At 39.8% G+C, this 18,506-nt stretch overlaps 1 pseudogene across 1 annotated transcript; it reads right to left on the reverse strand.

The window, feature by feature from the left end:
- Positions 1 to 286: 286 nt before the first annotated feature.
- On the reverse strand, positions 287 to 16,992 carry LOC311236672 (myosin-4-like; annotated as a pseudogene). The gene is made up of 39 exons: positions 16,786 to 16,992; positions 16,552 to 16,695; positions 16,294 to 16,450; positions 16,178 to 16,205; positions 15,972 to 16,080; positions 15,776 to 15,868; positions 15,625 to 15,688; positions 15,450 to 15,548; positions 15,242 to 15,345; positions 14,574 to 14,712; positions 12,597 to 12,715; positions 12,247 to 12,396; positions 11,970 to 12,140; positions 11,575 to 11,875; positions 11,290 to 11,360; positions 11,108 to 11,195; positions 10,869 to 10,986; positions 10,663 to 10,786; positions 8,893 to 9,029; positions 8,549 to 8,804; positions 8,203 to 8,445; positions 7,938 to 8,114; positions 7,118 to 7,263; positions 6,898 to 6,988; positions 5,760 to 6,163; positions 5,547 to 5,673; positions 5,351 to 5,469; positions 5,059 to 5,255; positions 4,783 to 4,966; positions 4,519 to 4,684; positions 4,279 to 4,403; positions 3,733 to 4,041; positions 1,772 to 1,975; positions 1,541 to 1,666; positions 1,177 to 1,347; positions 987 to 1,091; positions 770 to 865; positions 538 to 669; positions 287 to 307 (listed from the first exon to the last, which is right to left on the reverse strand). The product of its transcript is annotated as a myosin-4-like (transcript).
- Between the last annotated feature and the right edge of the window lie 1,514 nt (positions 16,993 to 18,506).

Genomic DNA, 18,506 nt, shown 5'->3' on the forward strand with positions numbered 1-18,506 from the left:
TTTTTCGGGAGCGGGGAACATAGAACCCGGGGAACATAGGACCCTTTTTATCGCCAGTGGGGAACATAGAACCCGGGGAACATAGACATGTTCCCCATTTGACACATGACTAAGCCTAAAACAAAAGTGAAAAATAGCTGACGAAATTAACACTAGTTTGGACATGGTAATGAAACAAAGGATAAACAAAATCATTTTGAAGCAACATTTATTGAAATACAGTAGATAATGTTGTCATATTACTGTACAATATATAACATGTTTTCAATTTTCCAGATTAGGAGGCTTATTCAGCAGCTTCTTTTCCCTGTAAAAGATAAAGATATTGAGACAATATCCAATGGAAGGTTTTGAGTCTTATCAAACTTAAAATTCACTGAATGTTCACAGATGACATATTCACCATTTCATTCATTCATTCATTCATTCATTCATTCATTCATTCATTCATTCATTCATTCATTCATTCATTCATTCATTCATTCATTCATTCATTCATTCATTCATTCATTCATTCATTCATATTCATTCATTTACCTTGCCAGAGTCACGGGTCTTAGCTCTCAGCTTGTTGACCTGGGTCTCAGCAATGTCAGCACGCTCCTCAGCCTCCTCCAGCTCATTCTGAACCTTCCTGCACTTGGACAGGTGACCATTGGCCTGCTCCTCCTGTGGACGTTTCATAGATCAGTATTACTTAGGAATACTAAGAGTAGAATGAAAAGCATGAAGAAAGACAAGTAGAGCATTTTGACTTAAAACAACATACCGCTTCCTCAGCCGTCCTCTTGTAGGTCTTAACCTTGAGCTGCAGCTTGTCGACCAGATCCTGCAGCCTGGCAACATTCTTCTTGTCCTCCTCAGTCTAATGGAAGCAAGGAATTCAAATGAATCAGCTAAATGAGGTAGCAATCGTTCAATATTTTCCTTCAGTCAAAAGAAACACTAATGATGACCAAGTTGTCATGCATGTGAACATGACATACCTGGTAGGTGAGTTCCTTCACTCTCCTCTCGTATTTGCGGACACCTTTAACAGCATCTACTCCACGTCTTTGCTCAGCCTCAACCTCTCCTTCCAGCTCACGCACCTTCAGAATTTAATCAAATATTAAGAATCCACTTTAGTTAGTTCAACAATATATATCTTGACATGTGGCTATTATTTTCTCTTACCCTGGATTCCAGTTTCTGGAGCTGCTTCTTGCCCCCCTTCATGGCCAGATTCTCAGCCTCATCCAGGCGGTGCTGCAGGTCCTTGACTGTGACTTCCAGGTTCTTCTTCATCCTCTCCAGGTGAGAGCTTGTGTCCTGCTCCTTCTTCAGCTCCTCAGCCATCATGGCAGCCTATGAGATAAATAATTTGTATTCACTAGAAATGTCATGAGAAAATGTTACATTGTTGACTGAAATGACATGAAGAAACCCACTCATCAGTGATGACCTTCTTGGCCATAAATAAACTATCATATGACATGTAAACCCACATCAATGATGGCCTTCTTGGTCATAAAGAAACTCATATGAAATGTAAACCCACATCAGTGATGGCCTTCTTGGCCTTCTCCTCTGCATTCCTGGCTTCCTGAACACTGTCATCTACTTCACCCTGGACTTGGACCAGGTCAGTCTCAATCTTCTTCTTGGTGTTCAGAAGGCTGGTGTTCTAAAAGAAAAACATTATACAGATAAGAGTTTCAAGGATGGCTCACACATAACTCAAATAAACACATGCCTAAAAACAAATGATCAGATAATGTTGTTTGTTTACCTGAGAGTGCAGCAGTCCAAGACGCTCACTGGCATCCACCAGTTCCTGCTCAGCCACTTTGCGGCCTCTTTCTGTCTGCTCCAAACCAGCTCTCAGCTCCTCGATCTCAGCCACCATGAGTCCATTTCTACGGTCAACCATGCCAGCCTGCTCCTTCAGGTCTTCCTGTGCTCTGAGAGCATCATCAAGGTGCAGTTGAGCATCCTAATGTTAAAAGACATAGGTGACTGAAATTATCACAAAAGGTCAGAATGTGGCTACAATTAAGGGTATGCCATACATGTCTTTCAGCTCCAGGCAGCCATGGAATTGGAGCTTAATTTACAATATCTCATGCAAGTGGGTGACATCAACAGTAATACAAAAATAAACATAAAAATCTCATTTTTTGTTCCTTTTTAATTTTTTCTAGTTTATTATTCTAAACAACTGTGCAGGCCTTTGTGAGTGTGGCTGGGACCTGCAATGACGATTGAATCCCAACAGGTGGCCGTATCGCCTATCTTATGAACTGCATGGGCTAAACACAACCAAATCACTAGGGATCACTAGTGCACTCCCATCAGTGGCATGGCAGCACTGAGCAAACTACAGAAATCTAACGTTCGACAATGGCGATCGCCTAGAGCGAACTATTGGATATTATGAAGAAGACTAAACGGATTATATGGATGATGATTATGGGTGATAAGGTGCGATTCCACCAGACTATGTTGGACTCAGCACTTCTGGTAAATCATAAAAATACTATAGTCAAACTGGCCGATGAGGAAACCTATTCGGCTCTGTGGTATAGTCTGGCCTGAGCAGACTAGTAGAAGAAGACAACGGATGAGGGCCACCTAACGTTATATGTATTGATCCTGTTCTGATTCAAGACACTTGGAGCGAGAGTGGAGTACCTTCTGACAAAGGTAACGTCTATTTTAGGTCGGAAAACTACCCACTACCCCCCCCCCCCCCCCCCCCCCGCGATGGCTTTGTGAAGGAACATATGGTCGTGTACCTGCTGATAAAAGTAAGGTCTATTTTACGTCTATTTTGTCGAACCCATCATAAAACATGCTCTTGTAATGATCGCCCCCCCCCCCCCCCCCCCGATGGCTTTGTGAAGAAACATGGTCATGTTTACCGTTGACCTGGCAATAATATAGGTTTCAGGCGAGCAGCCACAAGACACTCTATATCTCACAATCTAGAAAACCAGCCTGGATTATTGTGAAACGGGGAGATTTTTAGCATGGTATAGCGCACAAACAAAGGTATGTAGAAATAAACTGTTTCATCCCTGTTGGAGTATAAATAGTGCCTGTCAAATGAACCATACTATTGTCTCCTTAGCTATAATATAGAATATACGATGGGTCCGCAAACATAGTGAACATTTTCAATAACACTGGCGCCAGGGAGTAAAGATGGAAAAACAGCGTGGCAGTCAATGAGTTAAGAATATGACATACATATAAACCTTTCATATTTTGTATAACAGATTAATTAGCATATAGAGGTTTATGAGGATATATGGAAACCATTTAATGAATATCTGAGAAAGGAAGATATAGGAGGGCTTCTATAGGATGAGTCCCCCCGCTCTCTCCCGTGGTCAGTTGACCCCGGGGAAGAGCTGAGGCACGCCATTGAATGTGTTGTAAAGATGTAATTTCTTTTTTTCACTTATTTTGATCTATGTACAAGTTATCTTACTGGAGGTACCATTGAATGTATGTATTATTTCAGTAAAAGTGGACTTAAAGATGCTAAGAGAGAGAAAAGGGGAGGGGGAGGGGATATGTGGGTATACTTGTGTACACTTGTGGATAAAAGGAACTAAAAATTATTGATGGCAATGAAAACCTGACTTGTGTACTGTAAAACCCAATAAAAATATTGTAATAAAAAAAAAAAATGCATATAGAGGACTATACTGTGACAGCGTAATACAAAGGTTCCTAATTCAGTACCTTGAGCTGTCCCTGAACATTCCTCAGTGACTTCTGGGCCTCAGCAGCCTGGCGGTTGGCATGACTCAGCTGGATCTCCATCTCATTCAGGTCTCCCTCCATCTTCTTCTTGATTCTCAGGGCATCATTTCTGCTCCTGACCTCAGAATCCAGAGTGCCCTGCATGGAGTCAATCACCCTCTGGCTGTTCCTCTTGATCTGCTCCATCTCCTCATCCTTTTCTGCCAGCTTCCTGTCAACCTCACCCTTAATCTGGTTGAGCTCCAGCTGGACACGCAGAATCTTGGACTCTTCATGTTCCAGAGTTCCCTAAAAATATACATCCAATATATAGTCCTGGTTCACTTTCGAATGTAATGGAAATATATATATATATATATATATATATATATATATATATATATATATATATATATATATATATATATATATATATATATATATATATATATATATATATATATATATATTATTTGATTAACTGTAAAAACAAAATTTACAAACAAAATAACATTATAATGTAGAGATAGCTAAGATAATATTTACCTCAGCTTCCTCAAGAGCTGTCTGCATCTCTGATTTCTCAGTTTCCACTGTCTTCTTGGCTTTCTCCAGCTCATGGATGCTCTTTCCAGTCTCACCAATCTGTTCAGTCAGGTCTGATATCTCCTCTGTAGATACCACAAAACAGGGATTAGAAACACTACATTGCAGCTTTCCTAGCTAGTGTGTTCATCTACATCTATCATGGTATTAAGTAACAGTTATTTTTCTTAATGGACTCACGCTGCAGGTTCTTGTTCTCGCGTTTCAGGGTCTCCAGCTGATCCAGGGCCTCCTCATAAGAGTTCTTAATCTTGAATACCTCAGTGCTGAGAGAACGAGCCTCTTTCTGAGCTCCCTCCAGCTCTGCCTGGCCCTCCTCGAACTTCTGCTTCCACTCAGCCAGGACCTGCAAAGTAATTTAGAGAAATGTAAATGTAAATGTAGTATTTGGAGGCTAAAATTCTCAATACATGTCCTTAGTTAAAGTAATGAATATCAATGTACCTTGTCAAAGTTCCTCTGCTTCTTGTCAAGGTTGGCAGCCAGACCATTGGCCCTCTCCACATCAATCATGAGGTCCTCCACCTCACCCTGGAGTCTCTGTTTGGTCTTCTCAAGAGAGGCACACTTAGAGTTCACAGCCTCAATCTGCTCCTCAGCCTCTTGAAGGCGCTGGGCCAGCTTTTTCCTGGTGAACAGTTATTAAATGTAACAATGTTATGAAATGTAATTAACTATGTTTGTTGCGATGTACAGTAAAAAATAACAACATTGACTTACTTTGCCTCCTCAAGCTCCTCTGTGCGCTGGACAGCATCAGTTTCATACTTGGCCCTCCACTGGGCTACCTCACTGTTGGCCTTGGACATTCCACGCTGCAACTCAGCCTTGGCCTCCTGCTCCTCCTCAAACTGCTCCCTCAGAAGATCACAGTCATGGCGGGCTGATTGAACACCATGGGCAAGGGCATTCTTAGCCTAAAAAGGTTATTGAAATAAGTACAATTTAATTAGAGACAACAATAATTTAAAGAAAAAGATCTGTCATACCTTTTTAAGAAGATTCTCCTCACCTTAACCTCCTCCTCAACCTGCCTCTTCAGCTCATCAATCTGCTGAGTGAAGGCCTGCTTGCCTCTGGTCAGCTGGGAGACTAGGGCTTCTTTCTCCTCAAGCTGACGACCAAACTCACCTGATTTTGAATTTTTTTTTATTTTAGATACGTTAGAGTAAAAGAAGAAAATGCTAGAGTAAAAAAAAACAACTCACCATTCTCAGTTAGAAGTCTTGCTCTCTGACCGCCGATATCATTTATCTGGCGCACATTCTCATCGCTTTTGGCCTTCAGTTCACTAAGTTGGTCCTCAAGGGTGCGACTCATCTTCTCTAGATTTCCCTGTTAATCACATTGAATGGGTTGTATAATTTTTTCAGACATGTGTTCTACACATGAATGTATATGTACTGTGTAGATTAGTATACCTTGGCCTTAGCAACAGCTTCCATGTTGCTGGAGAGGTCATCAATCTCCATCTTGTATTCACTCTTCTCCTTCTCCAGCTTCTGCTTGACACGCTGGAGGTTATCGATTTGCTCTCCCAGCTCTGCAACACTGTCAGCCTGCTTCTTGCGGAGAGCAGATGCGGTGGCTTCATGCTGGAGGGTGGACTCCTCAAGGTCACGACGCAGCTTCTGGAACTCAGCCTCACGCTTCTTGTTCATCTCAATCTGAGAAGCAGTGGCTCCACCAGCCTCCTCAAGCCTCTCACTGATCTCCTCCAGCTGATCTCCTCCAGTTCCCTGGAGAGGTCAGCTCTCTGCTTCTCAACCTTGGCACGAGCAGCACGTTCAGCCTCAATCTCCTCCTCCAGCTCTTCAATACGGGCCTTTAAATTATTTAAAATGTATATGATGAGTGATTGCAAATCATAAGTTTGACAATAGGTTCATTGAATGAAAATGAAGGAGCCGCCAGGTGTATAGCACTCTTTAATGTCACAACACAGAGGTGTCACTCATTACACTCTGCACAAAGGGCATTTAAATTGTAACTCCTCGGCCCAAGTAAATTTTTCATACAACCGATTACGATCAAATAATATAATTTCCACAAAAACCTGGAAAATATGGACTTTTTAACTTTTGAAAATAAAATCATTTAGCTAGTGATATCTCTGTTTTCCTGGCAATACCTGAAGATCTAACTAATGCATGGAACACAATTATTCATAAACATTAGATTCCTATGCAATGGAATCATTATTTACTGATAATGTTCCAGCAAACAACTACACATTTTGCCTTGGTGGTTTTGGACTGGGACATAGCTACCACATCATAACAAAATGATTAGTACCAACACTCGCAATAATAAATCTTGTATCTTGCCTAGCCTCAGATTGTGGCTCTCTCTTGCTACTGAGTGTCATTGCAAGTAAATTACAATTGAAAATCAATAGTAATCAGTTGTGTTGTACATTTCGGAATTGATTCAGAACCGAAACGACTTATTGGCACTACTTTGGTGGATTCAATGAATAAATGCCATACTCTCAGCCAATCAGAATCTAATGTTTGGCGAATACGTTGTACGAAAGAGGTAAAATATAATCGTACTCACCTGCAGCTCCTTGATCTTCTTCTGAAGCTGAGCACCCAGGGACTGCTCATCCTCAATCTTGCTAAGCAGCTGGGCAGTTTCAAAGTCCTTCCTATAAGATTCATAAGAAAAAACAGTATAGTCATATATCTGAGTGTATCTACAGTACCTCATCTTCACACACGGTATATTATGTCATGCATGAGAAAATATACAGTAAGTGAAACCCAATCTATATTACTTCTTGATCTTCTCGTCAGACTGCTGCTTATCATTCTCCAGATCCATGATGGATTCTTGAGCCAGTTTCAGGTCACCTTCAAGCTTCCTCTTGGTTCTCTCAAGGTCCATGCGGAGCTTCTTCTCTTGCTCCAAAGAACCTTCAAGCTGTGAATTTAAGTTTATAAATTGATCAACAATATGATTTTTAGATGCAACCAAGCAGCTAGTATAAGTTTGTCTATCGGTTGAACCGTCCCAAAATGTTAATAACTAGTTTGCCAAGACATAATGATAGATATTGGGTGTGTCAACACATCACATCACATTTCATGCCAGTTGATCAGATCGTTGCCAAACATTCAAAGATAAACACCGTAAATATGATTGACACTAGACTTTGTGCTCATCCAATCTACTGTATCCCTTTTCTACAACTTCACCAGTAGGACGACCCATGTCTGCCATATTGCATTTTCTGCCATTTAGAATCTTTCCACCACTCCTCCAAGTCTGACTATTCACCTGATTCTCACAATGCTTGCTGTGTGGCATCTAGAGCACAGCTTCTTGAAATGTGTATTTCTGAAAGTGTCTGTCTTTCTGTATGATGGCTACTCCTAATCAAATTTGAAAAAAGGCACTGTAAACAGGTAGTGACACCACACTTGACACACATGCTTGCTCCATGATAGTAAAGAGATGTCCAAAGGTTTGTGTGAAATGCATTTCCAGGCAGCAATAAACTGGAAATGTAACAATTCCTGATGACAAATTGGTCACAGCTCATCTCAAATTTCCTGCTTGTTTTCTTCAACATTTGTATAGAACTCATAACTCACATCATCCACTTGCTGCTCAAGCTTGGTCTTGGCCTTGGTCAGAGTGTTGACTTTGTCTTCCTCTGCCTGCAGGTCATCAAGAGTCTGCTGATGTGCCTCTTGGAGGGCTTTCTTCTCCTTTGTCAGCTTAGCAACACTCTCATCCTGAGCGGCCATCTCCTCAGTCAGGTTCTTCACCTGAATAAGGAAAACAAATCATGTTATCAATAATGAATGATCATCTTGTTATTGTTTGATCATTTAGCTAGAGAGAATACTTGTTAACCTTATTCTCAGTGGCATGTTTCTCCTTCTCCACTTTGGCCAAGGTGAGCTCCAGGTCATCAATGTCCTTCTTGAGCTCAGAGCATTCATCCTCCAGTTTCCTCTTCTTGGCAGTCAGCTCACCATTCATTTCCTCCTCATCTTCCAGTCTCTCAGTTGTCTCTTTGAGTTTGGCCTCAAGCTGGATCTTACTCTTGATAAGTCCCTCACATCTCTCCTCAGCATCTGACAGATTATCTGATTCCTAGGGCACAATACAAATGATAATATTATTCTCTATATGACAAAAACAGCAAGACAGTTTATAATTTACATCAACAGTTTCTAGACAGTTGAAGTCTACTTACAGATGCCGCTAGCAGCGACAGATCATTCTTCTCTTGGAGAATAGACACCATCTTCATCTCCAGCTCCTTCTTCTTAGCCAGAGCAGTGGCCAGGTCTGTCGTCATCTTCTCATAGTTCTCCTTCATGTTAGCCAGCTCCTTCTCAGTCTCAGCAGAGACAAGAAGAGGCTTGATCTTGTAGTAAACCTTCATCCATGGCCAGTGTTTGACATTCATGAATGAGCGGACGTTGTATTGGATAGTATAAATAGCTTCCCTGTGAAAATAAAGTTGCTGTTATATAATAAATTAATTTGTGCATGTTTTTTAACAATGTATTTAGAATGTGGCTGTTTTCAACGTGCCTTCTCGCTGTCATCTTCACAAACTCCCTCCTCATGAGGAAACCACGGCAAAGAGACTGAGTCATTCTGACCAGACTAGCCAGCTTCTCATCTCTCATCTCCTCAAGGACACCCAGCAGACCAGCTTTGAAGAACACCTGAATAAGATGAATGACATATTCATATATGACTTTGGTGGTTTTTACTAAGGGATCATTTATAAAACTGAGACATGGATTTTCATAGATGACATTATCACTGAAACAGTTATCATGCGATTAATTCCCCTACCTACTATATGCCATTCACTTCATATTCATCTGCAACAATGTCAAAATCAAACATAAGAGAATCCAAACTTAGGTCGCTTTCACACATACGTTTATTTAAAAGAAAATGTTTGCTTTTGTTTCATATTGGCAATTAAAAAACAAACATTGGACATAATTTTGAATGCTAATGAACCTATATAATATTGTGATCTCTGCTTTGGCTCGCCCAGATCGTGCACAGTTCTGAGCTACTTTGTTTTCCAATTGATCTTTTCTTTTGGTGATTACTTATACACTACTGTGATCTGAATTATGCATGCAAGGTTTGTTTAGTATCACAACATTATATGGCTATTTTTAATTTGTTTGGTAGATTTTGTTGGTTTTTACTACCAGTCCGGTAGAGAGAGAGCGAGAGAGAGAGCGAGAGAGAGAGAGAGAGAGAGAGAGAGAGAGAGAGAGAGAGAGAGAGAGAGAGAGAGAGAGAGAGAGCGAGAGAGAGAGAGAGAGAGAGAGAGAGAGAGAGAGAGAGAGAGAGAGAGAGAGAGAGAGAGAGAGAGAGAGAGAGAGAGAGAGAGAGAGAGAGAGAGAGAGAGAGAGAGAGAGAGAGAGAGAGAGGGGAAGAATGGGAGGCAGATCAGGGGAAGACATTCGGCAAAGAACGCCGGGTCCGGGAATCGGCCGTGTTTCGACGCAGCGCATTACATGGTTCGACACTCGGGCGCCCCATTATATGGCTATTTTGACTTCACAGCGGAAATAATAGCATTGTGATTATGAAAAAGTGTATATTTGGAAATAAATGGAAAACTGTCCAATCACCAAATGCTCAGTTTTTCAGATTGTTTTCACACATCAAACAAACCACTCCAGGGTTCCCTTGGAAGCAGACTGAGACCACCTCAAACAGGTGGACCAAGATGTGGTTGTTTGTGCCCAAGTTCGATTCCGGTGTTCACACAAACCCAAATGAATCAAGGGGGTAAATTATCCAGCATTCCATTCAACTGGACTAAACAAACCTGGTGTGATTGCCCTTGGTCTAGTTACATAATATGGGGGAGGTTTGTGTGTCAACAAAATCTTCACATGACCTTGCCTTATGGCGCATTAACAGGGGTGACAGTGGATCAGGAGGTAGAGAGGTTGTCTGGTAATCAGAAGGTCCTTGAGCAAGACACTTAACCCCCAGCTCCCAATAAACGGATGGTTGCCTCTGCCATCGGTGTGTGAATGTGAGTGCATGGATGAATATGAGGCATAAATTGTAAAGCACTTTGGATAAAATCGCTATATAATTGCAGTCCATTTACTAGGGCTGTACCGGACTCAGATATGTCTTAGTCTAATTGGATTCGGCATGTAAATATGACAATTTGTTTTATATATTAAGAAAATAAATTATATGTAATTATCTGGTTATTAGGTTATACTGGACACCCTCAGTACAGTCAGTATTGAGACTTATCTCAGGCCATGCTATCAAATGAAGTTAATCAACATTTTGTATTTTATTTACCTTGGTGTGCCCAAACTTGTAGTCTTCGTGTTCCACATCAATTGAACCAAGCAGCTTCTCAGAGGCCTTCTTGTTGTCCATAAACTGACCATCAGGGATGACACTGGCATTCAGTATTTTGTACCTTTTGTGAAAGAGTTCATGGTCATGTTCAGCACTTAGGTAGTAGTTGTAAGTTTCAAAGTTTGTTGAGAGTTAATGGATACCTCTGCTTGAAGTCAGCATAGATAATTCTGCTAGGGAATCCCTTTCTGCAGATTCTGATACCCTCCAGTACACCATTACACCTCAGCTGGTGGATAACCAGGAAGTTCTGCATCAGACCTACAGAGAAGGTTTTTTCATGATTATTACGTCAATGTAATGACTCATTACCATTACACTACACTAAATCACTAAAGCACATCATAATAAGACACAAACATTATGTTAACTGTTAGTGTACCTGGAGTCTTAGACTCATTGGGAATCAGGCAACGCACAAAGTGAGGATGGGTGGCCCTCAAGTTGGTCATCAGCTTGCCCAAGTTCTCCTGTAGATACATATCAAAACCAAATATTATTCATGAAAAGCAATTATTTGTATTTAATTCCAAAAAGTCACATAGTGTTGTTGTTACATCTTACCCTGAACTGGGAGGACACAGTCTGCATGGAGCCACCCTTCTTCTTGCCTCCCTTCTTTGCGCCACCAGTCTCTATTAATTTGATAATACATCATCAGTTTATAGATTCAACATTATTATCTAAATCGAATTATGCTGGTTGTTGGACAATGTAATTTAATTGATAGTATTGAAAATACATGTTGTATGACACAGAGGATACTTAGAAGTTGAGATAATTGTCTCTTAGACCAAAGTACACATTTTAATAATCACACTTAAAAGTACATTTCTCATAATGACGTACCTTCAACTACAGCAGGATACAGTACAGGCAGCAGTTTAACGGAAGACTTCTGGTAAAGCTGCATCACCGAATCGTTCAGTGGATCCTTGTTCTTGTCCAGCCATCCAGTGACGTTGTAATCCACAGTTCCAGCATAGTGGACCATGGAGAAGTGGGCCTCAGCCTTGCCCTTGCCGGGTTTTGGTTTCTCAAATGCTATGTTCTTGCCCATATGTTGGTCATACAGCTTGTTCTTGAAGCTAGTGTCAGAAGCCTTGGGGAACATGCACTCCTCTTCAAGGATGGAGAAGATGCCCATGGGCTTTATAAAAGTGGAAAAGAGATATACAGATCATTTAGACACACCTTGTGGCATTCTAAGGAATATTTTAATAAGTCACAACGTTATGGTGTACCTTCTCAATGAGCTCAATGCAGGCAGCCAAGTCCATGCCGAAGTCAATGAACTCCCAGATAATACCCTCCTTCTTGTATTCCTCTTGCTCCAGAACAAACATGGTGTGGTTGAAGAACTGTTGCAGTTTCTCATTGGTGAAGTTGATGCAAAGCTGCTCCATGCTGTTGTACTGTCAGTGGGGGAAAATATATATTAGCCTAATCTCCTACATTACTTGAGGAAATGTCTTTCCATGAAATTAGGTAGTCCATAGATTGCTATAAATGCATACTTACATCAAAGATCTCAAAACCAGCAATGTCCAGCACACCAATGTAAGACGATCTTGGCATCTTGGTGTCCAGTTGCTGGTTGATACGGATGACCATCCACAAGAACATCCTCTCATAGATGGACTTGGCCAGGGCCATAACAGAGTTATTTACCTGAAAAAAGTGATTTGATTGAATTAAAATGCATGTATCTACATACATTAGCACTCCAATGCTGCCAGTCTGCCACTTGCACACACTCTCCAAAATGTTGCTTTGGAAATAGTGTATACAGGAACATGTGAAGCAACATATTTGCTGTGACCTGTGTGTGAAATACATAGACAGGGAAGGATGTAATGTATCTTGCTCACCTGAGGCACAGTCTGTCCCTTGGTGACATACTCGTTTCCGACCTTCACTTTGGGGTAGCACAGACCCTTCAGCATGTCAGCAGAGTTCAGGCCCAAAAGGTAGGCGATTTTGTCAGCCTCTGAAAATGTGTATAAACGCATTCAGGAGAAATATCCAGGAATATTGGATTCACGATTCATGCCATAGTGTCACACTAGCATAGAAAAGAGACAAATTAATGACATAATTACACTACCATAGAAAAGAGACAGCATAATGCCATAGAGTTTCGCTAGCATAGTAAAGAGACATAATAATGCCATAGAGTTACACTAGCATATAGCCAAGAGACAGAATAATGCCATAGGGATAGCAAAAAGACAGCATAATGGCATAGATTTTCGCTAGCATAGCAAAGAGACAGCATAATGCTTAGGGTTCAGCATAGCAAAGAGACAGCATGATGCATAGGGTTCAGCATAGCAAAGAGACAGCATGATGCCATAGTCACACTAGCATACTGTAGCAAAGATGGAATATAATACTTGAACAAAAACAGAGCCCAAGGCAAAATAATGTGCCTGTCTGAGAGTCAGGATTTCTATCACTGAAACTGTTTTCTTCCAGAAATTCTGCATGATACTTGCTCAAACGATCATATATTGTTATTTTAAAACAAGATACAAGAATTACCACAATGGATTGTGAATGTATGTTTTTGAGGTGTAAGCAGCATCCTCCAATAAATGCCCAATCGGAACCTATTCATCATCACCAGGCTGAACACTTTCCCTCGACTTAACAGAGTGTGATTTTGTATCTTGTCTCTTGGAGTATGTATGTATTCCATTGGAGTTATGGCTAATTCAAAAAGGTTTGTACATTTTTCCTTCCTTTGATTAAACTATAGTTTTTCCTCTTGGGGAGAAAAATGTAGGAGCACAATGTTTGCTTCTTGCGTGGATGTAGCCAAGGGAACATATTTACAATATTAAGTCAATATAACCTGATAGAAAGCATGGTTTGTGTTTCAGTCAAACATATACTGTAAACATATACTGTGAGTTCAAATGTTAGATTTATCATGGTTTTTGAAGGTCTAAACTATAAAACTAAAGCCCAATTTGACTGTGTTAAGTCCAGAGAAGCTGCAGTGGAGGGGTATGTTTCTCAACACTAAATATATCAGTGAGATTTTGCGATGCATGATTATAAATTATGGGAAACAACATTGGTTTGAAAAATAGTGAACCTATGTTTTAATACTCAGCCTGCTGATAAGCTGCAGTGGAGGGGTATGTCTCTGACTCTGAACACTAAAGCTATCAATGAGATTGTGCGAGATTGAAATTGTGAAGAGCTGGTTTGAAAAATAGTGGACCTATATCTTTTAATTAGGGATGTCCCGATCCGATCACATCATTGGTATCGGGGCCGATCACGTGATCGGGATCGGCAAAAAATAATAATAAAAAATTTGGATTTTTATTTTTTATTCAACAAACATGACCATGTTCACGTCTTAAACTCATACTGAGGCCTTAGTTTTGGTTTTAAATTGCATATCATCATTAATTTATTTATTGTCACACAGAGCAGAAGCATTTAGCCAAAACAAACCAATAGTATCCAGCTGCAGAACGGCAGACCAGCCACACTCTCAGACCCAAACGCATTTCCTTTGATTTAATTATACATCAAATGATTTATGTCAAGGATTGCAATGCCTCGCTTGAATGAAGTTAACTTTTCACCTGGATAACGTCAACATTCAGGGTGAATGTAATGTGAGAAATTGGGATAAAAAAATATATATTTATATATATATATATATATATATATATATATATATATATATATATATATATATATATATATATATATAAAGTTGATCGGATCGGGAAAGATCGGTATCGGTAGATACTCAAAATCACATGATCGGGATCGGATCGGGAGCAAAAAAACGTGATCGGGACATCCCTACTTTTAATACTCACCCTCTGTGCCATCAGGCTCAGCCTGCTCCTCACGCTGCTTCTGCTTGAACTTCATGTTGCCATGGTGAAGCACAGCACCAGTCAGCTTCCAGATATAATTCTTCTCTTCACCAGTGAAGCCAAGAACATCAATAGCATCCTGTATGAAAAGAAGTTGAAATAAGTAAAAGTAAAAATATATAAGAATGTCAACCACATGCAGAAAAGTTACCAAGAGCTTGATTGTGGACTAGGGGGTTAAAGACACACTTGTAGAGCAAGGAAAGCTGGATATGTCAGCAACGTTTCTTGTCAATTAGAATTGTGGTGTGGAAATGAAGGCCTTGTCAATTTTAGCTTCATAGTGCTTCCTTCAGGCCAACTAGGTTTTTTAATTAAAATGTTTTGGATAAGTGGATAAGCGATCATTGCTGTTGCTTTAATGCACTGTATTGACTTGCTTTCACACTTGAAAATGCATGCTACTACGTACTTCCCAGATGGTTCTTCTGTGTAACAAACCATCTGACGGGTCAGGTTAATTCTAAGTAACACGTCTCTATCATTTACCATCTTATCAACTTGAAAAACTGCATAGTAATGTAATTATTGTTAAATTAACATTTTAAACATATAAAATAATATAATAAGTTGGAACATCTGTAGGTAGATTACTACACATCACTCACATCAGTGGCATCCAACTCCACTTTGTCATCAATGCTGGCCACAGTGATATGACCCTGACTGCACATGGGGAAGTCATAGGGGTTGCTGGTGATGAGACACATTTCTGGTGTGGAAACACATAGAATCAAATAAGTTAGACTGGATCTGCTTCCGTCAAATGATTTTGGACCATTGTTGTTGACAATTAAGATTAGTTATTCAGCTCACCAATCAGCTCAGGCTTGTGGTTGGTCATCATCTGGTAGAAGATGTGGTAGCCTCTCTCATCTGGAAGCTGGAAGCTCACTCTGGACTTCTCCAGCAGATCTATGAGGTTTGGTCATAATAAATATCTAGCCTACTAATAATGTCACTTGTTTAATTTTGTGAATGTTATACTTACATGTTTCAATATCAGCACTGGACAGTTTGCCAGTTGGGAGGAAGTGGATTCTGATGAATTTACCCTTTTCAGAAGAACACAACAGTGTTATTATTGTATAACCAAGTAATGCCCAAGTGATATTTTATAGAAAAGAAAATATTCAACTTACAAAGCGAGAGGAGTTGTCATTCCTCACGGTCTTTGCGTTACCATAACTCTCCAGCAAGGGATTGGCTGCAATGATCTGATCCTCCAGTGACCCCTATAATTACATTTTCACATTTTAACAATCATATCAGTAAATGTCCACTCTTTGTTCAAATGTCTGTGGTTTCCATTTTCAGTATATTCTCTCAGTATTTTACCTGGATCTTTGATTCTTTCTTCTTCTCTCCACCACCTCCCACTGCAATTGTGGCAAAGTACTGGATGACACGCTTGGTGTTCACAGTCTTTCCGGCACCAGATTCTCCACTGTGTATAGATAATTGAATAAAGAGAAACTCACAAACTAATTTCAATCATTTTGATTATATTGATATTTTTTATGAACAATATATGAGAAACCTACGTGATAAGAACAGATTGGTTCTCCCTATCTGTGAAAGGTAAAGCAAATACATATTTATTATCTGTTTAACCAAACCAAAAATAATAATTCATAGGATTTTCATGACCAGGACATACCAGTAAGCATGAACTGAAAGGCGTTGTCAGAGACAGAGAAGATGTGGGGTGGGGCCTCCATACGCTTCTTGCCTCTGTAGGCATTTACAACCTCCTGGTCGTACACTGGGAGCCACTTGTAGGGGTTCACAGTGGCACAGAACAGCCCAGAGTAGGTCTGAAGGGGAATAGAGATTCAGGACAAGTTACAGTAGGCTATCATTATTATAGGTAATTATTTAATATTGCACCTTTTACTCATATTTTTGAATATCTTACATAGATCATCCATGCGGCATAACGCTCTTTGAGGTTATACAACACAGAGGCTTCATTGAGATGGGTCATCATGGCCATGTCCTCAATTTTGTCATACTTGGGAGGGTTCATAGGGTGAACATCATCCTCCTTAACAGTTTTCTCCTGAAATACAGAAACACAATTTCAGTTTACCGACTCATCTGCAAGTTGTATTGATTTGAATTCTGTATGAAACACTTCAGCCTACTTTACCTCCTGAGTGTCATGCACTTTGACAGTGACTTTGGCACCATCTTTTTTCAGGATGGTACATTTGAGGTACAGCTCCTCCTTATCAGCCACGTAAGCAGCGGCCTTAGCATCAAAGGGTGCGGTCTGAGCCGCAAGCCTCTCAGCCTCTGGCTTACGAAGGTAAATGGAGGCCTTGCCATAAGCGGCCATCTCTGCGTCCGTACTCATGGTAGCGGCTTCATGTTGACAGACAAAAGTTATTTGTAGATTAAGGTGGGTGCGAGCACAACTCAAACTATTTTAAACAGTCTCTTACCGGGTGCACAGTCTTGAATAATACAATAATAGAAAGAACTACCAGCACTCAATCTCATGCTGCCCATGCAATACAATTATTACAAGGACATTTTCCATGCGTGTTGGTAGTTCCTTCCATAATTGACAGACAAAAATAAACCATGTTATCTTTTATCTTATGTGTATATATTTTTAGATGCGAAACACCTCATAGACTCACTCACTCACTCATGAAGACAAGTATACATTTTAACTTCATAAACTTTGTCCTTGTTCATTTTAGTTTGAACCGATCAAACCAAAACTCAATTCAGCAGTACAATGGATGTGATCTCATGACGCCCAGTTTTTGGCAAGAGATAACTATATTGCATGCAGTGTATTGGTAAATCAGCCAAATCTCCCCTATAACAAAAATAAATGTTAGTCTTGTTTTATATTGTAGTATATTATTGAACAAATTATACAACCTACACTAGGACCACATTATGAATGTGGAAACAAAACTAAATTCACCCTGAACCACCACTGGTGTAAACATGGCAGAAGACTATTGGAGAATAGTGGCCGGTTGTAGGATGTTCTTATCTTACCTTGTTCAACTACCCGATCACAGAAGAACTTTCACAATCTACAACCCTGCATGAGAGAAGAATCGTGTATATATGTTACATTATTTGAAGGATGGGAGGTATACCAAATATGAAGGTATACCGTCAAAGGTATGGATATTTACCATACAGCCATCCATGATATATACATAATATACTGTAGACATATATACAAAATATACATATTGTATGGTTTAGTTAATGCAAAAAAAAATCCTTTCACAGTATTTAAAGAAAAACAATATAGAAATGTTTTATGATATAGCACTATGATAATTGCATTAAAATATAAATACGTAAATATGTCATGTAACATAGTAATTTGTACTGGAAAACAATATACTGTACAATAACATTATACAGTCAAAACTATAAGACAAATATTGTGATATGATTAGTCAACATGTATAGCACTGAAGCATCTCCCCATGCAATACCTTCACTGTGAATGGCAGCTGAAGCATCAGTGTCACTTACCACCAGCTGGAACAGATCTCCACTCCTCTACCTCCATCTCTCTCTCAACTGTCTTATATAGAGTTCACTCTGCAAGTCATGCAAAAACTAAATATGGGCATCTCCTCAAATGTATTTTTGTTCTATATTAGCTTTTTTCACTATCACCCACTTTTGTGGTGCTGTATCATGTTCCTTTGTACTAGGTATTTCTATATCTGCCCGTGTATTTCATTCACTGTATGTGAAGATACTTTGACTTATCATTATTAGATCCACCATAACTCTCAAATGCTGACTTCATAATTGTTTCATACTTGAAATGCAGCCAATTTAATATTGCATTAATAATTACTAAAATTGCTAAATATGATCAAC

This window comes from Notolepis coatsorum, assembly GCF_963971535.1.
Source record: "Notolepis coatsorum genome assembly, chromosome: 11".
Lineage (NCBI taxonomy): Eukaryota > Metazoa > Chordata > Actinopteri > Aulopiformes > Paralepididae > Notolepis > Notolepis coatsorum.